The sequence below is a fragment of the Dreissena polymorpha genome, chromosome 2 (genome assembly GCF_020536995.1).
Source record: "Dreissena polymorpha isolate Duluth1 chromosome 2, UMN_Dpol_1.0, whole genome shotgun sequence".
NCBI classification, from domain to species: domain Eukaryota; kingdom Metazoa; phylum Mollusca; class Bivalvia; order Myida; family Dreissenidae; genus Dreissena; species Dreissena polymorpha.
Genome location: NC_068356.1, coordinates 137,639,017 through 137,662,939, shown reverse-complemented (window position 1 = coordinate 137,662,939; position 23,923 = coordinate 137,639,017). Strand labels below are relative to the sequence as shown.

General features: G+C 35.1%; 1 protein-coding gene and 1 pseudogene across 1 annotated transcript in view; both read right to left on the bottom strand.

Moving 5' to 3' along the window:
• Window positions 1-23,923, bottom strand: part of LOC127869138 (uncharacterized) — a 220,438-nt gene that overhangs the window by 6,822 nt on the left and 189,693 nt on the right. The gene's annotated exons all lie outside the window — the stretch shown is intronic.
• Window positions 6,752-23,923, bottom strand: part of LOC127870113 (uncharacterized) — a 32,780-nt pseudogene continuing 15,608 nt past the window's right edge.

The following is a 23,923-nucleotide window of genomic DNA, read 5'->3' as shown; positions in this document are numbered from 1 at the left end:
ATAGTATGACTAGAAACTGTAAAAGAAACTGTAATAAACTTGATAGAAGTACATACTCTCTATCGAAAAAACACTCTTTTGAAAACACCTTTTTATGACTAGAATATTAAGATAACGCTATAATGAAGAACAATGATGATTTAACTTTAAACTGTCCATATGTAATCATCACATAACCTAAGAAAATGGACAGAAATTATCACAAATCACAGTTCTTTTTACAAAATAACAACATGTCAACCAATTCTGGAGCCAAGGACGCCCTGTGGGCAGTTACAATATCACCGGCTGAACTGAACACGCGTTCAGCTGGCACAGATGTTGCTGGTATGCACAGGCGTTGTTTTGCGACAGAGGCAAGTAATGGGAACTGGATACAGTTTTTCTTCCACCAGTCTAATGCGTTGCTTTCTATGCTTATCTGATTCATTAGCTTATATTGTTTTATTTCTTCTTCGATTTTCTCCTGCAAGGACATGGGTGTGGCGGCTGTGGCCTCTTCAACATTCTCAAAGAAAAATATAGCTGCAAGAACAACTTTTTTTGAGGAGTCTGAGGACCGCTGACATTTGGCTGCATTCTCTGAAATATGAAATGTTATAATAAACAAATATATACCAGTTTTTAAAATTATAAAGTATGATTTGCAACATTTTTTTTACTTTATAAAAGCAGGCCTAAGTTAACAGGTTAATATATAACAAATCACCTTAAATTTTTGGGTTGAATAAAGTACATTTTTCATTTTACTGTAACTGCTGCATAGTGCACTTGTTGTTTATACCTTCATCAGATGTCTCAGTAGGAGATGGTGATTGGCTGGTATTTGGCCTCTCGGGAAGCAGAGGATGTGGAGGAATATGTTGTCCAGGGGTAGGAGCCTGGGTGTCAGCTTGAACGTGTACCTGAAACAATCGGATTTTCTTTTCATTGCTAGAGCTTTTTGTTGTATACATTTTTTTGATGCATCAATGCTGATATTTTGCTCTGTTTTATCACTTTACTTAATACTGACTTCCCTTTATAAAATGTGTTCTAATATTATAATCAATATTATCATTAATCCGGCATTATTATTTTCACTATTTATCATGCGAAATAGTAATAGCAGAAGCAGTAATGCAGTATGTTTTGTTTTGTAGCTTTGTAACCCCTACATTTCCATCCCCAGATTGTAACAACAGCGCCAACGATGGTAGGTGTTCTCCATAGCCTCTGGTGTCAAGTAAGTGGTCTTGAAACGTGGATCCAGAAGAGTGCACTCAGACAGGAAATTCTGAAGCTCCTCACTGGTGTACCTGCAGAATAATAACAATACTTTTCTGGTTGCTCACAATTCATGCAGACATGCTTTAAAATTATCATTCTCTTTTTACTGATAACTAATTTGATCAATTTTTATTTATAGTTTTTCAGTTTACATTCTATGAATTTATCACAAAATAAAAATTTGATAATTGTTAATTGTAAAGCAATAACCAAATAACCGGCGTTCTAAGCCTCGCAACATAAACTTCTCTGTATTCAACGCTAATATAGTATTCTCTATATTCATGAACTGTGCGATATGTGTATGGCTTGTTGTTCATTCTTAATATTTAAGTTAAATGTCAAAAGTAGATCTATATGCTTTGGTTATAAACAATGCACATTACACGAAAGAAGGAAAATGTGATCAATTGACAATTCAAATATGTCGACATACAGTACATGTAGAAAACATGTGAAATAAGTCGTGTTTATAATAAATCGTCAAAAAAAATGGGGAAAATGACGCAATAAGTATGTCATTTTATGACGCCATCAATAAGCTGATTCATTATACGGATGGCGAAAAATTATGTCATATGACTAGATTTAAAGGTTGAAGGTCGTATAATTTTGAAACTTAAGTTTTGTCGACTTTGTTTCTTATGAAAAATCATTCAGTGGTAAAGTAAATATGAATAAAAAAATAACAAAACAAAAATCGTGTAATTTTATATTTTATTTCAACAGTTCTTTTGGTGAATATGTCATATATATTTTTCTGCAAAATATGCACATTTTCTTCTAATGGGTGACCTTAAAATTCGATCAATGAACCAAACAATATCGACCTAATTTTAGCGCATATCGCATGACGCCATTTAAAAGTAGTCCATGCACGCGACAGGTATATTCCACAGTGTTGAATACAAGCAAGTATATTCCACAACGTGTTATACCGTCAATGTCGCGGTGAAAATGGGATAAAATCTGCTATGTTTGCTTTCCTATTTAATTCACGTTAGGCATAGAGCTGTGTAAAGTATAAGATGGTAAAAATAGCACCACACTGGAATTGGGAACGTCCCATTTTGTACACGGGTATTTTATACTCATTTATCTGTTGTGTACTGGAATTTTTTCCATTATTTGTGTATTTATATATTAAATTATTTTTTTCGTACAATAAGGGCATTTACCATAGATAAATAAAACATTGTGCAAGTTTAAACATAATTACGTTTGTATGCAGAAATCTGCAAATGCAGCCAAGTTTACCAACGGCTATTATTAGATAAACTGCTCCGGTTCATTTGAACAGCAGTAATGTAGAGTACATGACGTAGCGTGTGACAAAGAAGAAAGTTTATCGCGTTCATAAACTCATTTGAATAAAGCGAGAGAATGGCATAAGGGTCTTTATTTAACTATGCCAGGCCTCGACACTAACGGTGGTCCGGGGACCCGAGGCCCCCAGATTTTGGCGAGGACCACCAGTTTTTTCCAGCTGGGTGGTCCTCCGGGAACCCTAAATTTATAGAACCGCTTTGTCTTGATTGACCATTTGAATTTTCTAAAGTGGCTCCAATTTTTTAAAAGCGGCGAATTAAAAAAAACGGTAAAATCTTATCCGAAAATGTACTGCGAATCGAAATCACACCACTGAGCATTGGCGGCCAGCTTCTGTCAGTTGTAAATATTGATTTTCGACGATGTAAGCGACCTACAGTGCAGAGAGCATATTGAAATCACTGAAGCGTGTAAGTGTTACAAACGGTGTTTTTACTGCCATTGTCAAGTTTTATTGGGGTTATTATCGGATTAATGGCTCATTTATGATATTGAGCAAAAAAAAGTAACACTGGGACAAACTGCCACGACGATCAATAATTATAATAATTATTTGGGCCGCTATTTCTTTAATCAAAACCATAGGCGATAGGGCTGGCAAAAGCATTTATTTCTCCACAAAAATACATAAACACTTTTTTCTACAGGTATTTGTGAGCATTTCTGTTTAATAGTTCCATTATTATAATGACCTTGGAAGGATATAATTTGATTTAGATACCAGCAATTTCTGAAATAAAAAGTATATCGTTCACTCGATGTACTATATTCCGGATATGTTAACATTCTGACATTCAAAGATAGTCAGTGACATGTATGTGTTGGTTTGAATTTAATAGCTTGTAAAAAAAATATGCTTTATGTTATTTCAGGCAACTAGAATGGATGGTGGTAATTATCTGGGCGTTTCTGTCAGGAAATAGGCGTAAAAAACTATAATTTAATTGATCCTGGAAATAATCCACCACTAACAGAAAACGTTTTAACAACAGAAGCTGATGTATGACATGTCCAAATGACCATCCACCACTAACAGAAAACGTTTTAACAACAGAAGCTGATGTATGACATGTCCAAATGACCAACTGTTTAATAAATTTAGTGAGATAATTTATTTTCTGATGTTTTATATTTCTTTTTCCCTTTCAAATGATGTAAATTGGTGTGATTCTATGTTTAAATAATAAATTTTGAAACATTCAGGCAGCATTTTGTTTAATACATTGAATTCAACATTGTTACAGTATTTTGGTTGTTGTTTATCAAGTTGAAAAAAATGTTATTTGTATGCAAATAAAGCTTATTAAGACTTATGAAGGTATGACTTATGAAGGTACTTATTGTTTTTTATGTAATAATATACTTTTTAAAGTGATAATATAGGCAATGACATTATTTAAGTCAGGTTTCTTTTAATGATTGTTCTTATTAATAAGGTTGGAATAATCGACAGTTTTCCCGGCGCAAAAAAGTTGCGACAACTTTGTTTGGGCCAGTGAAATCCCTGAATCCGCGTAATTACCTTTTATTTCTTATAAGTTTATAATAAGAACTTCCGAAACGCTAAGCACTGGCGGCGACACAGGCACTCGGCATTAGCTATTTCAATGAAAAATAACATGACAAAAAAGTTACTTATATATATATATATATATATATATATATATATATATATATATATATATATATATATATATATATATATATAACAAGGTATGTGACTTAGACCAATGAATTGCTGATTTCGGCATACCAGCCAATTTCCGAAGCTCACTTCTCGATCAATGTTCAACCGATTTGCACAATTCTGGTATCAAACAACGCAGAAGACTATATACTGAATGAATCGATGGAAGTTCTTCTAAGTCTTCCGTAAAGCAGTCATCAAAAATCAAACTTGCAACAACATGTCATAGAATCAATCTGATTACCACGAAAATACATAACAAATGTACATAATTCGGCTGTACTAAAATGTGTACTAGTATGCTTCTTGTTCTTATTTGCCCTTACGCTGAGAGAAGCTGTGTGTTGAAACAAGAGGGAACCCTAGTTTGGGTGAGGGCCACCAAAAGTTGAAAGTAGAGTTCCCTCCGGGTACCCTGTCAAAAAAGTTAGTGTCAAGGCCTGTATGCTAAAATAATTATTAAAGACCCTAGATGCAAAATCGTCAATTATTGAGTTAAATGGATTATTAGATGGATTTTAAAGGATAATTAAAGGTAAGATACTAGTTCTTACGTGTTTTGATTTTTGTTTGTACTTTTGTCGTTCCCTGTTCTCGGACTCGGGGAAATGATTTTAACATGGGCGCCATTGATGCATCGGATCACACACGGCATACCCATAATATTATATAAAAAACACGTTCTGCGCGTCCTTAAATTCGTCGTCCGAAGTCGGAAAACGTATTGCCCTGTATATTTTGTCAAATAAAGTGTCAGTCGCTGCAATGGTCTGTTTACTCGTCAAAATTGTCAAGGTCATCGATAGCTAAAGAAACTTCAGCGTACAGTTTATTTAGTATTGACAGACCTGTACAAAGTCGCGCCAGTCAAAAATCATAAAAAGCGACATATAAAGTTACGGTAGCCGGAACTAGGTCGTCGATGGTGTACATGTATGTTGACATCGACAGCATTTTGTCAGGAGCAATCGCCGCCATATTGGATTTTGATCATTTTCTTTCGAAAATAAAATGAATTATAGTAAAGTAAAATCATCTTTTCGCGGTCGTAATGTATTAAAATTCGCATACTGCGTACAATTGAATGTAGGCATATGGTGATATTTTTACTGGTTTTACAGTTTGTGTGTGAATTTTTTAAAGACTATTTTGCGTACCAGAACAAATACATGTTTATCACTACGCATGGTTACATTTGTTAGATTTTAAGCCTTTTTATGACTGAATTAAAATTATTGTTAAGGTTGTTAGATCTATTTATGTTAAATGTCAAGTTGAAAAAATCAAATGGGATAAATAGAATACTAGGATTAGCGTTGAATACAGAGAAGTTTATGTTGCTCGGCTCGAACACCGAAAGCGCTCGCCAAGGCTCGCGCTTCCGGCGTTCTAAGCCTCGCAACATAAAGTTCTCTGTATTCAACGCTAACCTAGTATTCTCTATGTAATTTATACTAGAAGTATAGACTTTTTACTAAACATTATATTTAATATAAAAAGAAATTTTGGCATTAAGTTAAGAAATATTAATTCATTCCAGTAAGTGACACTTCAATGACATAATTAGTGTGATTGTAGTGATGAATGATGATAATAATTAAAAACTATGAAGAAGTAATAGCATATTAGAAACAAAATGAAAGGCTATCAATAAGCAATTAAAGGCAGGCAAAAGAAGCAAGAAAGAAAAGTGTTTTGTGAGGTTAATAAATATAAAGGTAAACATCTGTTAAATAAAAAGGCGTGACAAAAAAAACCTTGCAATTACGACTTGAGGTGAAACCGATATTAAAAATAGAAACACAATGAGCAGGTGAAATTTATCAGTTTAGGAGCTACGTGTTTATTACTAAGACAACAACCAACACCAGCTATCTATTGATATAGTAGAACAAAAGCCAAGGATATATAATTTCACAGAAAAGGTATCACCGGACACCGGAAAAATACATCATTGCCTCATGTTGGATAAACATCAGCACCACTATTCAAACAAATGACATTGAAAATAAATATTAATTATTTTACAAATAGTTGTAAAAAATAACAAATTACGTGTATCAACATATTTTTTCCACTTGAAAGTCATTTTGATTATATAAAGAATACAGTTACGTTGTGTTAATGTATTCAGTTTATTATGATAATTGCAAACTAGATTTAAGTATTTAAATAACTAGTTATTTTGCATTAGAAGTTAACTACCTTTTCTTGCTGCCTCCATCTGTTCAACCTCCCACACAAGCACATCATCGCTCATTTCCTTCCTGGGGGAAAACTTTGCGTGAGCAAGGTTTGGTCTGAGAGGTCGAAGGCGGGCAGACTGTTCCCGCAACTGCCTACGGGCCAGGTCAGCAGGCATCATGCTGAACAGCTCTGCCTTGGTGGTTGGAGTACTGGCGGTGGGTGTCGGCATTTTTTCTTTCTTTGCCTTGTGGTGCTCTACAGCCTCCTTGCCTTTAACAGTTAAAAGTTATTTGGTGCCTTATATGCAATTACTACAAGAACAGACCAACAAACATAAAACACAAACAACTACTGCCTACCAAAAATACATAGTTACAAACTCAACATTGGAGTGTTTTCAGAATTCTTCTGATAAAATAAGGAATGTGAAGTATATGCATTAACTCAATCGAGTCATGTACATTTTTGACGATGCTGGAACAGCATGGTCTAAGGTTTGATAACCAGTAAAAATATTCTTCACAATGGCGACCTATGTAAAAGACCGAGCCAGTCCGATTGAGATAACTCGATTTTTCAGTTACTTCCCTTGGCATTCGCCACTGCGTAGGAGATTGCTCGTTGATTTTCATTGATAACATTCTCCTAGCAGAGTTGTCGTTCGTGTTGATAAAGGTAAGTATTCATAGAACAGCATATCCTGGGGAAACAGATTCAATAAGTGTATCGGAACGTTAATTTCAAATTAGTAATTTTACATCCATTTTATTTTTATGGACCAATGAAACAACTATATATTTTCTCTATTTTGTTTGATATTTGTTCTCGATTAAGTAAATAAATTGCGAATAAAAACATGTAAAATTAACTTTTTACGTGATCACAAAACTTAAGAATGCGAACAATTTCGAACCTGAAAATTGTAAACGCTGCACTGCTATGATATATATAGATAAAACAACATTTCTTTACGTAATTGTCCGTCCCGCTAACGCAGTGGTAAGGACGTTCGCTTTTCCACCTTTACGACACCGGTTCAATTCCCGCTCCCGGCGCAATGTTATATTTTGTCTGTTTTGTGGTCACCATTCCGGACAGGTGTTTTTTTCCGGATAATCTCATCCCCTCGCAGCATTTGACCATATAAAAAATTAAAAAGTATTTCAGTACAAAACAAATAGCTGGAAAGTGTAGCTATCATTCAAAATTCGTCCCAACTGTCGTCAATCTAATTTTATTAGGTAGGAGTGCTGGACACACTCCGGGTCCCAACATTATGCAGCCTCAGCGCGGAGGTAACTCATTACCTTGGAAAAACACAAATACACACACTGGGTGCAGCCTAGGCGCGTATAGACTCAAACTAGGCAACAAACTCAAGTGCGGGCACAATCATTTAAAATTTACATATTGAATACGATATTCTAACAGAAATTACACAACCACCTAAGTGTACATACCATGTTTGATATTTCGTTCGATTGTTAGATTTCAGCATATACATCTATAAGGTCATTTCGCTATTAGTTAACTTATCCATATGTTCGTGGGCGAACTCGGATAGTCAAGTGCTCATACGATTGAGCTCACATGGTCCGGCTATGTGCCCATACCTACTTTCGATAATCATCATGAAGGTATTGCCATACTTAATGAACAAGAATGTGACCCGCCTCCCAGTTTCGCTCAGTGGGTCAAGTTACCCACGGGTACTACTTCCCTGTACCCCTAAACTTTTTTCGTACCAAAAATGTTTCGTAAGCAAATTTTTTTCGTACTAAATTTTTTTTCGTACCCAACATTTTCGTACCCAATTTTTTTATCGTACCCAAATGTTCGTATCACATACACAATTGTGGTGATATAGATAAACTTAAATTGATGTTTTATATCCATCCTTTTCAAAAGCATCGTCACACCAGTACTGCCAGTACTTTGATTTTAAATATTAAACCATATTACACTTTAAATATTATCACAACAAACAATGCTTACACTATGTCTCAAATCAGAAGAAAACATTTAAAATAACAGTTACAAACTCATGTTCCAGATAGGTGGATGTACAATAAAAAAAGGTTACACTTCTCTCTTATTAAAATAGAATAACATTATGATTGAACAGCTACATTGAATATTAGTCTCACACATGTATATAAAGCAAGTAATTAATCATTTCCTTATAAAAACTACCTTGTGGAAATGAGTTTACGCACTCCTTCAAGGCAAACTTGTTTGCCGACAAAGGAGTGTCTACCCGCGCCTCCTTTCTCATGTCGTACACAATATACGCACAAAATCCAAGGGCGTTTTCCACAACCCAGTAGAAAGTCTGTCCCCTATACTTTGCAAATTGGATTGTGTATTGCCCTAGGATATGCTGGCGACTAGTGACATCGCCGCCCAATCTTCGCACGACAGCTACCGCCTGATCCTCAACCACATCTGGTGACTGAAACAGTGCCGGAACGCTGCCTGTGCTTACCATAGGGACCTCTCGGCGAATCATCCGCAGATCCCCAGAGGGTAATCGCGCGAATTTCTGACGCAGATTCATGACTGTACATGTAACAACATTACATATGAAAACACAAAAAGAATTAGAAAATATTATTAATTTTGATAAGTAAACATTGTCATCTGTGCAATTTAACGTTTAAACGAAAGGGGGGTAAATGATTAAAACAGAAAACGTTTAAAATCCATATAAACATCTAAACAGCAGTATTCTACACGAAGGGTACTCACGAAACCACAACAATAATACTCGATGAATGGGCTGTCCGAAATCCGAAAACTATGTACACTACAATTACAAGACGATACTACAAATGTGCACGTTAACATTAAAAACGATTACTGACATTATTGACTGTGATATTATTCTTACCTATTTAAATGAACACTCGTCGTTATAACATTTCTATAAGTGCTTAATATAATACGCAAATAATACACAGGTTTTCTCGCTAAGAATTTCAAGATGGCGATTTATGGTAGGTTGTTGGAAAGAATGCTGCGATTTGATTGGTCAATTTATGGAAGATTTACGGGAGACTGCTACAGTCTGATTCGTCAGCGAAAGATGGAAGATTCGTTTCCACGGAGCGCAACTGTGAAAAAGGGCTTTAATGCATGTGCGTAAAGTCCGCACAGGCTAATCAGGGACGACAGTTTCCGCTTTTATGTTATTTTCCGTTTCAGGAAAGTATCTTCTTAGCAAAAATCATGTTAAGCCGGAAAGAGTCTTCCCTGATAAAAACTTCACAGGCTAATCTGCGGCGGCACTTTACACACATGTATTGTTTCACAGAGCGCGGCTCATTTATATTCATCGGCATGAAATTTCGTGTTAAAAAAAAAGACTTTTCGGGGACACGCTTTTTTCGTTGATTTCTGGTTAAGGAATATTTTTGGGAATCTGCATCGGTCATTTTCCGATGTGTTAGTGTCAAATTAAAAGTGTGTGTGTTTAATAAGTGGATCGGTCAAGGAACGAAATCATTGATTCCGATGTTTACCGATGTGTTCCGATGTATTCTGATGTGTTCCGATGTGTTTGTGTTTAATAAGTGGATCAGTCAAGGAACGAAATAAACGAAAAGTAATGTAACAAAAATAATAATGATTTTACAGTACGTGAATCTAGTCAGGATATTGAGGAAAGTATGTGTATTTTTATAATATTTATTAAGAATAAACGAATAGTTTTATTGTATCGAAACTAATATTTCTTCCTTCGAATTATGATCTCGTCTATCAAGTCAAATAATGAAAATTGATCACAAAGAAACACGTGGATTTGATTCACGAAAGAAAAAAAAATAAAGATAGGGAAAGTCACGTGACCTTGATCTATAGAATAATTGACGTCATAATTAAGTCCTACGTCACCGTCTCGTGCAAACACGTTAGCAGGTCGGACATCCAGCGGGCCCTACAATATTTAGCAGAAAATAAACTTCCCCAACGTTAAACACTGTTCTAACATGACAATCTCGCGGAATGTTAATATAGATAAATAACTAATTGCTGTTAACTGCCCAAATAAAAGTATAGGTATCGATCCCGAATGCAGCATGCATGTATTTAAATCAAGGAATTATAAATTAATTGTGTTGCTGTATAAATATTTGGTTAAACATATGTAATAACATGTAGAGAAGCATTTGCAAAATAAACCGATCGTTCCAAAATCACGGGCGCATAATTTATTTCCAGATAAATACTCTAACAAACATCACGCAAACATATTGTATACATTAACATAGCGGTTTATTGTTGACAACACGTTCTGGTACAAGTCACATTGTCTTAGGCACGTGAACATGCATAATCACATGTGAGTATTTGAATAATTAATATGATTTTGTATCAATTAATTAAACCGGGTACCTGAAAATGACGACCAATCTCTGCTGTGTAAACGGTGACGTCACACATTGCGATGACGTCATCCGACGGTTTCCGCAAGAAACGCGGGGGTAGATCGTCAACATCCATGATGGTGATATTTAACGTTGTTGATTCTTCTTGTCCAGAAATGTCCTTTACAATACTAACAATCTTATAAATATCCTTTAACATATAGTAGTACGAATGAAAACTATTCATTTAGTTGTGTTCAAATACACAATCCAAAAAAAGGCTTATATTACATCATCAAACTAACAGACATAGAGACTGAAAGACTGGGACAAACAGAAAAACAGACAGTTAGACATACGGATTATGAAATAGACAGAAAAAGACGGACGGACAGACACACACAGACAGGCAGACGGACGGACGGACGGACGGACTCACGAATGATACATTGTGTCTAATAATTTGTGGGACTATCAAAATTGTGGGTCTTTTCATTTTTGTTTCTAACGAAAGATACATTGTATGTTTTTCAGACTTCTGTGTCTATTCCACTATGTGTCTTTTCATCCAAATAAATTGTGGGATCATATTATGTCAAATAAAGAGTTACAACTCCACTGGAAAACTATGTATTTTACACAAACACCAACAAATGACACATATGTTATATATGTTCAATAAAAACATATTGTATCAAATAACTGTCACGAATGCATACTTTTATAAATGTAAACTACCGGTAATACAATCAAGTATTTGCAATCTATGCTAGTGCTCTAAAGAAACAATAAAACACTTATTCTTTGAATGTAGAAAAGTTCAACCATTGTAATCACTTTCCCCAAAACTTAAGGAAAGGAATATTGACACAAGTTTCCTTTATCATGTCAAAAATATTATAAATGAAAGGATCCGCATTGTGCATCAAATTGCGCTTAACCACAACTAACTGGATTCACACATTAAAAATGGCAACATTTCATAATGTAATTTCTTCTCTTTCTCACTTTAGCCATACAAAACCACATAAAGCATCGCACACCAAGACCATGGTTACCCACCAATTCAACATACATTCAGTTACATTTACACAACATGACTTAAAACTACACATTTTTTATTTTTCAGAGGTGTATGTAAAGACATATAGTGTATATTTTGCCTGCAAGATAAAATGGTCAAAAGTAATGTGCATCATTGGTCTATTCAAAACAATGTTGCAAACCAGTAAATGACAAAATGCAGGCATACTGGACAAACTTTAATAGCATAAGATTAAGAAAATGGTTGTGGGATGTCACTAATATGAACCTAACATCAATTATTGTGGGTCATCAAAGAAAGATATAATTAAAATGTTACCGAAAAAAATATGACCTTATTCTTAAACTAAAATATCCATCTCTGTAGGAAGAGTGTAAAGATTAGTAAATATAAGATTTAACTATGTTCACAAATGGATTTTACTGCAGCAGAACTAAATGGAACAAAATAAAACAATTAAAAACGAGGGCTGTCCGAGGACAGCGCTGGTCAACTTTTCTGAATACTTGTCACATATTTGCTCAGATCACATGTTAATTTTCAATATGTTCAAGTTATTACAGAGTATAATCTCAGATCACACGTACTTTTCAGTACATTGAAGTTTTTTTAATTTAAGCTTTTGTAATGAAAAACTAACATTGACAAATACAAATAACATTTTCCCAAAGTTATTTGTGATTTATAAAAAAATTTAACCGCAGCAAATGCCGCGGTGGGTACAATAGCTCCCATTTTCTTTGAAAAGTTGAGCTAAACGACACCTAGGGAAAGTCAAACAAATATTGAAATTGAATGTCGTATTATTCTACAGACTCAGTATTAATTCTATCTACAACATGTATAGACAGTTAATATGTATAAAAATAAATATCTCCATTTACCTATAAACACACGTGACATGAACTTCAGAACTAGATGCCTGTCAATAAAGCAAAGTTGGTATCCTGTTCGGACACAGACACAATTAATAATAAAAAAAACCTGACAAAAACCAACAAGAAATATATGTTTAAAAAAAGTGTCAATGCATAAGGGAGATACAGACCGGACAAGGTGTATAATGCTAATTTTTTACCTTTGAACTCTTATATCGACTTGAGCGACTATATCTGAGGCAATCAGAAGCCTGTTTATGAAAACGACGAGCCAATGAACACAAGGCTTTCTAATCAACGCATGCGCGTACACTCGCGTGTTGGACATGTGGCTTTTTTGTGTAGTGGGACTGTCAAACTTGCAGAACCCATACAACGGATTTATATTTGACGATATTTCAAGTGTGACCTTGACCTTTGAGCTAGAGACCTGGATCTTTCGTGTTGCACACCGGCTCATGGTGTTGAACAATTATGCAAAGTTATTTTTTAAAAAGTGTCAATGCATAAGGGAGATACAGACCGGACAAGGTGTATAATGCTTATTTTTTACCTTTTAACTCTTATATCGACTTGAGCGACTATATCTGAGGCAATCAGAAGCCTGTTTATGAAAACGACGAGCCAATGAACACCAGGCTTTCTAATCGACGCATGCGCGTACACCCGCGTGTTGGACATGTGGCTTTTTTGTGTAGTGGGACTTTCAAACTCGCAGAACCCATACAACGGATTTATATTTGACGATATTTGAAGTGTGACCTTGACCTTTGAGCTAGAGACCTGGATCTTTTATGCCAAGTTATTTAAAAACAAATGTCAATGCATAAGGGCGATACAGCCTGGACAAGCAATCCTGACCGAAAACCTAAACCAACTAACATACAGACACGCAAGTGCCATTGTGGTAACTATATCGAGCTCACTGCCAGCGGCATGACAAAAATTATTCCAATCATACTGGTAAACATTCCCATCAGAAAAAACTAATTGTCAGTGTTTAAGTCAACTGCCTCGTCCTTTTTAAATATTACAAACAAGTAACTGTAAAACAAAAAACATGCTTAGGGTGTGTGCATATGTATTTTGTAATAACAATTTCAAACTAAAAATGTATAGACAACTCTTTCTTAAGACAAAATTTCATTAAGATTTGTCAAACTTAATATTATCTTTAAAAAAATGGATCAAACATGTGTCTTCAAGCATATTTACAATTATTTTTGTAAATTTTTGCACACATTCTAGCTTTTGTACCCACATGACCCAGATTTCATATTGGTCTTGCCAAAACATTTTCTTCAAGTTTGGACCATACATATGGCAGCTTAAGTTACATATTATTAGCGACTTTTGGAAAGGACACACATTCTTTTTTTTTAATATCAAAAACCACAGGAGAAAAAAGAATATATTTTGAAAAATGTTTCTTCCTAAGTAGTGACAAGTAGAGCTTGATTCTAAAATTCATTTGTGATCTATGTTCATAACATGTGTTTTATTCTATACCTTAAACTTTACTTATAATTATTTGTAAACTGAAATCAGGTATATAAGATAATAAATAAGGTACATTTCAAAAGCATCGATGAAGCAAGGAAAATATTGCATCTATGCTTTTGTATAAGCATTTTTAACGTTTGATAATATACCAGATTCTTTTCCACCTTTAAACATATACATAGTAAAGTTTCGATTCAACAAATAAAATGCTCACGCAAAAATTACCACTTGCACACAAACATCACCCATATTTGCCAAGTCACTGTCGCGTGAACTTGTCAATGTCTCTCGAAGGTATTCTTATAATGTTCCATCCGAGTACCGGTAGTAAACAACACGTTTTTATTTGTTCTTATGATTCATTGCACTAATTTTCTTAATTATCTTGTCGCTTGACCTCTTCAAAATGTGCCCATTTTTCTTTCGACTTTTCTGTTTGGCATCTTCAACCTGCGGTTTCCGCGGAAAAATTCCACTTTTTAGATATTCACTTAGGTCAGTTTTTATTTCATCTGTTTCTACCTCTGTGAATTTCTGACGTTTTGCAACCTTTTTGGGGGGCTTCCTTTTTCTCTTTCCTTCAAATTCCTCTTCATCCTCATCTGATATAGTGTGGTCATCTTCGCCCATGCTTCTGAAAAAGTTAAAAAGAATATTATTCAAATAGAAGCAAGCAACACTAATTCAAAACTTATTACAAAATATATAGTCCTTATTTCTGACAACACACACTACAGTGGCGATAATTAAATCAATAGGATACCGCAGATCTGCTATTTTGGTCTTCTCAGATGACCTTGTTCAGCATAAATTTCCAAAACTTGACCAAAAAGCTACCGATTTCCTAATAGACAAGATTCACATCAAATATCTAAGCCCTAGTTCTTGCTCTATCAGAAAAGGAGTTTTCTCTACGCTCACAATGAGCATATTGTAATCAGGTGAGCTGAAAAGTAGTAGTGAGATCTAAGAAAGCCATTCGAAAAAGTAAGAGCAAGGTCAAAGTTTCAACGAAGCTTTGAAGACATATATTTGATCAAGTTGTTATCTTCAATATTACACAAGTTATTCATTATTGCAAAAGTTTAACCAAGGTTAAAGTTTCCAACAGAATGACAGACAGACAGGCGAAAAACAATATACCCCCGATCATTCGATCCGGGGCCGGGCATAATAATCCACTGTTAAATTTAAATGAGTTCCAAACCCACAAAGTACGAGATATAATCTTTACCTGGCTTAATGTTGCAGTGTATTTCCTAAGGTTCACCTCCTGACTGGCTGTGTGTGACGTATCTTGACGTTCTGATGAGCAAACCTCTTGACTGGCTGTAGGGGATGTATCTTGATGTGCTGATGGCCAAACATCTTGACTAGCTGTGGGCGATGTATCTTGACCTGTTGATGAGCACACCTATTTACTGGCTGACGGTGATTTATCTTGACCTACATCCTGATTTGAAGGTATAAAATCATTAACAAAAAATAAAAAAATGCCAGAGTTTCGGTCAATGATAGGCAGACAAATGAATTATAAAATCAAAAACACAGAAAAGGTGAAAATAGTCACATACACAAACATTATGTGTATATGTAAAGCCAAAATTGTTAATATGTTTGTACACACATTTTTAATTGAAATCAAAGTAAAATGAATAGTTGAAAAACGTGTTACTTTACAGTAAATGTTATGGATTTTCAATTTATTTTAGTCAGTTTGTAATACTGAACATATTTAAAAGGCAAGTAACAGAAATATTAATGTATCAACAAAAGTTTATGTTTTCATACCTTTAAGAATCCCTTCTTCAGTGCAAACTCTACATCATTTAAGAAGGTCTCCAAGTTCTTTGGTTGTTTCTGTAAAGCCACTGAAATGAAATATTTTTTTTAATTTGATTATATGACTTTTGTGTCATTAATAGGTATGATTTATGTATATGAACTACATCACTAGTGTATCTTTTATCCCTATTGCTAATGTGTCTTTAATAACAATCTAGCAACTGTCATGTCCATAACTTGTGTGACTATAATGTCCGAAAGTTGTGTGACTTAACTGTCCATAACCTAAGTGACTGCCAAGTCCATAAATTGTGAGACTTTAATGTCAATTATCTAAGTAACTGTCATGTCCATAACTTGTGTGACTGTCATATCCGTAAGTTGTGTGACTTAATTGTCCATAACATAAGTGACTGTCATGTCCATAAATTGCGTGACTTAAATATCAATAATCTATTTAACTGGAATGTCTATAACTTGTGTGACTGTCATGTCCATAAGTTGTGTGACTTATTTGTCCATAACATAAGTGACTGTCATGTCCATAAATTGCGTGACTTTACTTTTATTAAACTATGAAACTGTCATGTCCATAACTTGTGTGACTGTCATGTCCATAACATAAGTGATTGTCGTGTCCATTAATTGCATGACTTTAATTTTATTAAACTATGAAACTGCCATGTCCATAACGTGTGTGACTTTAACGTCCATAACATACGTGACTGTCATGTCCATAAATTGTGTGACTTTAATATTAATAATCTAATTAACTGGAATGTCTATAACTTGTGTGACTGTCATGTCTTTAAGTTGTGTGACTTATTTGTCCATAACATAAGTGACTGTCATGTCCATAAATTGCGTGACTTTAATTTTATTAAACTATGAAACTGTCATGTCCATAACGTGTGTGACTTTAACATCCATAACATAAGTGACTGTCATGTCCATAAATGGTGTGACCTTAATATTAATAAACTAAGTAACTGACATGTCCCTAACGTGTGTGACTGTAATGTCCGTAAATTGTTCGACTTAATTGTCCATAATCTAAGTGGCTGTCATGTCCATAAATTGTGTGACGTTAACTTTATTAAACTATGAAACTGGCATGTCCATAATGTGTTTTTAACGTACATCACCTAAGTGACTGTCATGTCCACAAATTGTGTGACTTTTATGTTAATAATCTAAGTAACTGTAATGACCGTACGTTGCGTCACTGTAATGTCCGTAAGTTGTGTGACTTAATTGTCCATAACCTAAGGGACTGTCATGTCCAAAAATTGTGTGACTTTAATGTTAATAATCTAAGTAACTGTACTGACCGTAAGTTGTGTCACTGTAATGTCCGTAAGTTGTGTGACTTAATTGTCCATAACCTAAGGGACTGTCATGTCCATAAATTGTGTGACTTTAATATTAATAAACTTAGTAACTGACATGTCCCTAACTTGTGTGACTGTAATGTCCGTTAGTTGTGTGACTTAATTGTCCATAACCTAAGTGGCTGTCATGTCCATAAATTGTGTGACTTTAATGTTAATAATCTAAGTAACTGTAATGGCCGTAAGTTGTGATTCTGTAATGTCCGTAAGTTGTGTGACTTAATTGTCCATAACCTAAGTGACTGTCATGTCCATAAATTGTGTGACTGTAATATTAATAAACTTAGTAACTGACATGTCCCTAACTTGTGTGACTGTAATGTCCGTAAGTTGTGAGACTTAATTGTCCATAACCTAAGTGGCTGGCATGTTCATAAATTGTGGGACTTTAATTTTATTAAACTATGTAACTGGCATGTCCATAATTCGTGTGCTTTTAACGTACATAACCTAAGTGACTGTCATGTCCATAAATTGTGTGACTTTAATGTTAATAATCTAAGTAACTGTAATGACCGTAAGTTGTGTCACTGTAATGTCCGTAAGTTGTGTGACTTAATTGTCTATAACCTAAGGGACTGTCATGTCCATAAATTGTGTGACTTTAATATTAAAAATCTAAGTAACTGTAATGACCGTAAGTTGTGTCACTGTAATGTCCGTAAGTTGTGTGACTTTATTGTCCATAACCTAAGGGACTGTCATGTCCATAAATTGTGTGACATTAATGTTAATAATTTAAGTAACTGTAATGACCGTAAGTTGTGTCACTGTAATGTCCGTAAGTTGTGTGACTTAATTGTCCATAACCTAAGTGACTGTCATGTCCATAAATTGTGTGACTTTAATGTTAATAATCTAAGTAACTGTAATGACCGTAAGTTGTGTCACTGTAATGTCCGTAAGTTGTGTGACTTAATTGTCCATAACCTAAGTGACTGTCATGTCCATAAATTGTGTGACTTTAATTTTATTAAACTAAGTTACTGTTGTGTCTATAACTTGTGTGACTTTAACGTCCATAACCTAAGTGACTGTCATGTCCATAAATTTTGTGACTTTAATGTTAACTGAAATGTCCGTACGTTGTGTGACGGTCATGTCTATAAATTGTGTGACTTTAATTTTATTAAACTGTCATGTCCATAACGTATGTGACTTTAACGTCCATACCCTAAGTGAATAATATGTCCATTAATTGTGTGACTTTAAATTTTATTAAACTAGGTAACTGTCATGTCCATAACGCAGGTGTGTGACTTTAACGTCCATAACCTAAGTTACTGTTATGTCCATAAATTGTGTGACTTTAATCTTAATAATCTAAGTAACTGTCATGTCCATAACGTGTGTGACTGTACTGATCATCAAGTGAGTTATTGTTGAAATCATGTATAAGTGTAAAATAAGATCAGACGCCATTTTATATTTTGGAAACTTAACACGGACAATCCTAAGCCAACTCCTATATACCTCCCTTCAATCTTTGAATAATGATAAATGCTGAACGTAATTAGGTGCACTCCAAACCCGGGGGGTTAACTTCCTATATACGGTATATAGGGGTGTGCCGATTAATTGGGGTGTGTTTTTCGACTAAAATTATAGATATGGGTATGGTTTTGAGCATCTAAGTATAGATATGGGTATTGCAATCAGAAATTTGCTTGTATATAAATGCATATAGATTTGAAAGTATCAGTATCAAAATGGGAATGATAAATGTCATTCTTGTACATAAATGGGTATCAATCAGTAGCGAGAAAGATGCAGAAACTTGACTGTTTTTATCTGTTGCTTGATCGAACAAGATGATACTGTGACGTCATATATTAACATACGTCATAATTAAGTGCCGGGAAAAGTGCAGTTACTGCAAATGATTTATGTAAATTGTGTCGGAATTTGACGACTGTCAAAATAACCGACTTTATGCTACATGTGTACACGGAATTATACTCTGCCATGGTGACATCATGGATAATAAAATATTTTTTGTAGAAAATTTTGATTATGTGTGGAATCATGAAATCGTTATCACAGGCTTTGAAAGCAAATTAAGAAAACATTTAATTTCCGGTCATACTTAAGAACGCTCTTTTTAATATAACAAAACAACATAAATCTTTGCATAATTCAATAAGTATACTGTATTGATATGATAGAGATTAAAATTCTAGTATGAAATGTGACCACTTTTTCAAATTCTAGTACTGAAATGGGTCCAGTTTATCAAAATTCTTGTATTGAAATGGGTCCACTTTCTCAACGGTGTCGTATACAAATGGGTCTGCTTATTCAAAAATATTGTATCAAAATGGGTCTACTTTATCAGAGTTGGGTCACATTTCGGAAGTCTCAGCGGGACACTCCTGCCCTAAAATTTGGGAAGATACCCCCCCCCCCGGGAATCCAGATAACTGCAGAAGGTTGGTGGCTCTACCCAAACGCACAAAACAAACAAACCAAATACATAACGAATAAACATTCCCACAATAAAATTATTTCAGGGCGTTTTTCAAGAGAATGTAAAACTACCCATACTACTGGAATTTAAACAAGAGCACCGCATAACGGGTGCCAACGCTCGGCTGCGGTTGCAGTTTTGAATAAAAGATTGTCAGAATTGTTTTTAAGAGGTCACAGTGACCTTGACCTCTGACCAAGTGACCCCAAAAAAGGGTGTTGCGTTCAAAACTCCTCAAGGTGCACCTACATATGGAGTTTCAAAGTTGTAGGTGGAAGCACTTTGACTTTAGAGACAAATGTCAAGGTTTTAGCACGACGCGGACGGCAGACGGCGGACGAAGAGCTGGCTATGACAATACCTCGGTATTTCTCAAACAAGAGGGCCATAATGGCCCTGTATCGCTCCACTGTTTTTCCTTTGCGAAAAAAACGTGCAATGCGCATGGGTTGAAATGTACTCAAGCATGTGACTTTCTCTTTCTATCCCTCGTCCCACTGGGCGCTTAAAGTTGGAAGGGTGAGCATTTTTATATATGGAAAAAGTTACTACCATGTTAACTAAACAGACTAAAAAGCCCAGGAATTGTTTCACAGGTCCTTTGCTAATAACGTAGGTACATTTTTCTCTCCAAAAGATATTGTCGTTCTTTCTATTTCACATATTTTTAGATGCTGAAGATCAAATCTACGCATTTGATTTAAAACAGATTCACAAGACCCATAGGAATCAAAATGCCTTAACCCTTTACCAAACGACACATTTTGGACTTTTCCAATTTGAAAGAGGTTGCAGACGTCAATTAAATTAAAATGGAATATGAAGGAAATGATCAGGTAGGGTAGAAATAATTGTGATAAATGGACAAATTGCTCATCAACCCACACATCCCTAAGACCAACAGGCCTGAGAATATTATGATAATCTAAAGAATATTTCTTTATATTTATAAATGTTTTTAATTAAGTAATACATTTGACTTCTAAGATCAATTCATAACTTATATTAAGAAAATTATAAAATGGTCAGAAATATATACGGATTGTTGAGCTATTGACAATCATATCCACAATTCATGAGTCACGATTCACAAATGGAACAATAAATCATTAGTTATTAAAAAGCAGCATATACGATAGTTAAGAACATTGCACTTCATTAATTTCAACACCTTCTCTTGGATACAAAGTTTGAGTTTATCGTGCAGTATCATATATTGACCTTTCTTGAAATAATTATGTTCATGGAAGATGTGCTTTAAAAATCAATAATATATTATTAAACTGGTTTAAACACTACAAAAAAGACATGAAATTAACATGTCATCCGAAATATTTTCATCCGGATAAATGGTCACTTTCAACATATTTAAATAAAACCCGACTTTTTTCAGTTTATAAGAAAAACATTCATTACACATGTTCTTACTTCAATGCCTTTCTAAGCAGTCACCATCTGACCTAAAATGGCACTAAATGACAGGGTTTCATTTCATGTTTACAAGATGTTGATGTTGTTGTTGGTCACAGCCACACGGCCGCAGTAATCTCCACTGGTAAACGTCATATGTTCAGTTTTGTGACCCCCGTGGCCGGGTCACATTTGAGCCCAGGGGAATAATTTGAACAAATTTGGTAGAGGACTATTAGACATCACTACATACCAAATTTAGTAGCCCTAGGCTCTATAATTAAGAACAAGAAGATTTTTAAAGTTTGCACAAAATAGGCCTTATTTAAGCATATGTTCATTTTTGATCCCTGGGGCAAGGTCAAATTTGTTCCTAGGGGCATAATTTGAACAAACTAAGTAGAGAACTATTAGATGTCACTACCTACCGAATTTGGTAGAAATAGGCCCAATGGTTATGGACAAGCAGATTTGTATAGTTTGCACAAAATGGGCCCAATATAAGCATATGTTCAATTTTGTGACCCCTGGGGAACGGTCACATTTGATCCCAGGGGCTTAATTTGAACAAACTTGGTAGAGGACTATTAGCTGTCACTACATTCCAAATTTGGTAGCCCTAGGCCGAATGGTTATGGACAAGAAGATTTTTAAAGTTTGCACAAAAAAGGCCTTATATAAGCAATTTTTCAATTTTTTAACTCCCCGGGGCAGAGTCAAATTTGACCCCAGGGGCATTACTTGAACAAACTTGGTAGAGGACTATAAGATGTCACTACATGGCAAATTTGGTAGCCCTAGGCCCAATGGTTATGGACAAGAAGATTTATAAAGTTTGCACAAAATAGGCCTTATATAAGCAAATTTTCAATTTTTTAACCTCCCGGGGCAGGGTCAAATTTGACCCCAGGGGCATAATTTGAACAAACCTGGTAGAGGACAATAAGATGTCACTTCATACCAAATTTGATAGCCCTACGCCTTACGGTTATGAACAGAACGATTTTTAAATTTTGCACAAATATGCCTTATATAAGCAAATTTTCAATATTTTGACCCCCCGGGGCAGGGTAAAATTTAACCCCAGGGGCATAATTTGAACAAACTTGGTAGAAGACTATAAGATGTCACTACATAGCAAATTCAGTAGCCCTAGGCCGAATGGTTACGGACAAGATGATTGTTAAAGTTTGCACAAAAAAGGCCATATATAAGCAAATTTTCAATTTTTAACCCCCGGGGCAGGGTCAAATTTGACCGCAGGGGCATAATTTGAACAAACTTTGTAGAAGACTATAAGATGTCACTACATAGTAAATTTGGTAGCCCTAGGCCCAATGGTTATGGACAGGAAGATTTTTAAAGTTTGCACAAAATAGGCCTTATATCAGCAAATTTTCAATTTTTTAACCCCCCGGGGAAGGGTCAAATTTGATCCCAGGGGCATAATTTGAACAAACTTGGTAGAGGACTATCAGATGTCACTACATAGCAAATTTGGTAGCCCTAGGCCCAATGGTTATGGACAAGAAGATTTATAAAGTTTGCACAAAATAGGCCTTATATAAGCACATTTTCAATTTTTTAACCTCCCGGGGCAGGGTCAAATTTGACCCCAGGGGCATAATTTGAACAAACTTGGTAGAGGACAATAAGATGTCACTTCATACCAAATTCGATAGCCCTACGCCATACGGTTATGAACAGAAAGATTTTTAAAGTTTGCACAAATAGGCCTTATATAAGCAAATTTTCAATATTTTGACCCCCCGGGGCAGGGTAAAATTTAATCCCAGGGGCATAATTTGTACAAACTTGGTAGAGGACTATAAGATGTCACTACATAGCAAATTTGGTAGCCCTAGGCCGAATGGTTACGGACAAGAAGATTGTTAAAGTTTGCACAAAAAAGGCCTTATATAAGCAAATTTTCAATTTTTTGACCCCCGGGGCAGGGTCAAATTTGACCCCAGGGGCATAATTTGAACAAACTTTGTGGAAGACTATAAGATGTCACTACATAGCAAATTTGGTAGCCCTAGGCCCAATGGTTATGGACAGGAAGATTTTTAAAGTTTGCACAAAATAGGCCTTATATCAGCAAATTTTCAATTTTTTAATCCCCCGGGGAAGGGTCAAATTTAATCCCAGGGGCATAATTTGAACAAACTTGGTAGAAGACTATCAGATGTCACTACATAGCAAATTTGGTAGCCCTAGGCCCAATGGTTATAGACAAGAAGAGTTTTAAAGTTTGCACAAAATAGGCCTTATATAAGCAAATTTTCAATTTTTTAATCCCCCGGGGAAGGGTCTAATTTGACCCCAGGGGCATAATTTGAACAAACTTGGTAGAGGACTATCAGATGTCACTACATAGCAAATTTGGTAGCCCTAGGCCCAATGGTTATGGACAAGAAGATTGTTAAAGTTTGCACAAAATAGGCCTTATATATGCAAATTTTCAATTTTTTAACCTCCCGGGGCAGGGTCAAATTTGACCCCAGGGGCATAATTTGAACAAACTTGGTAGAAGACTATAAGATGTCACTACATAACAAATTTGGTAGCCCTACGCCATACGGTTATGGACAAGAAGATTTTT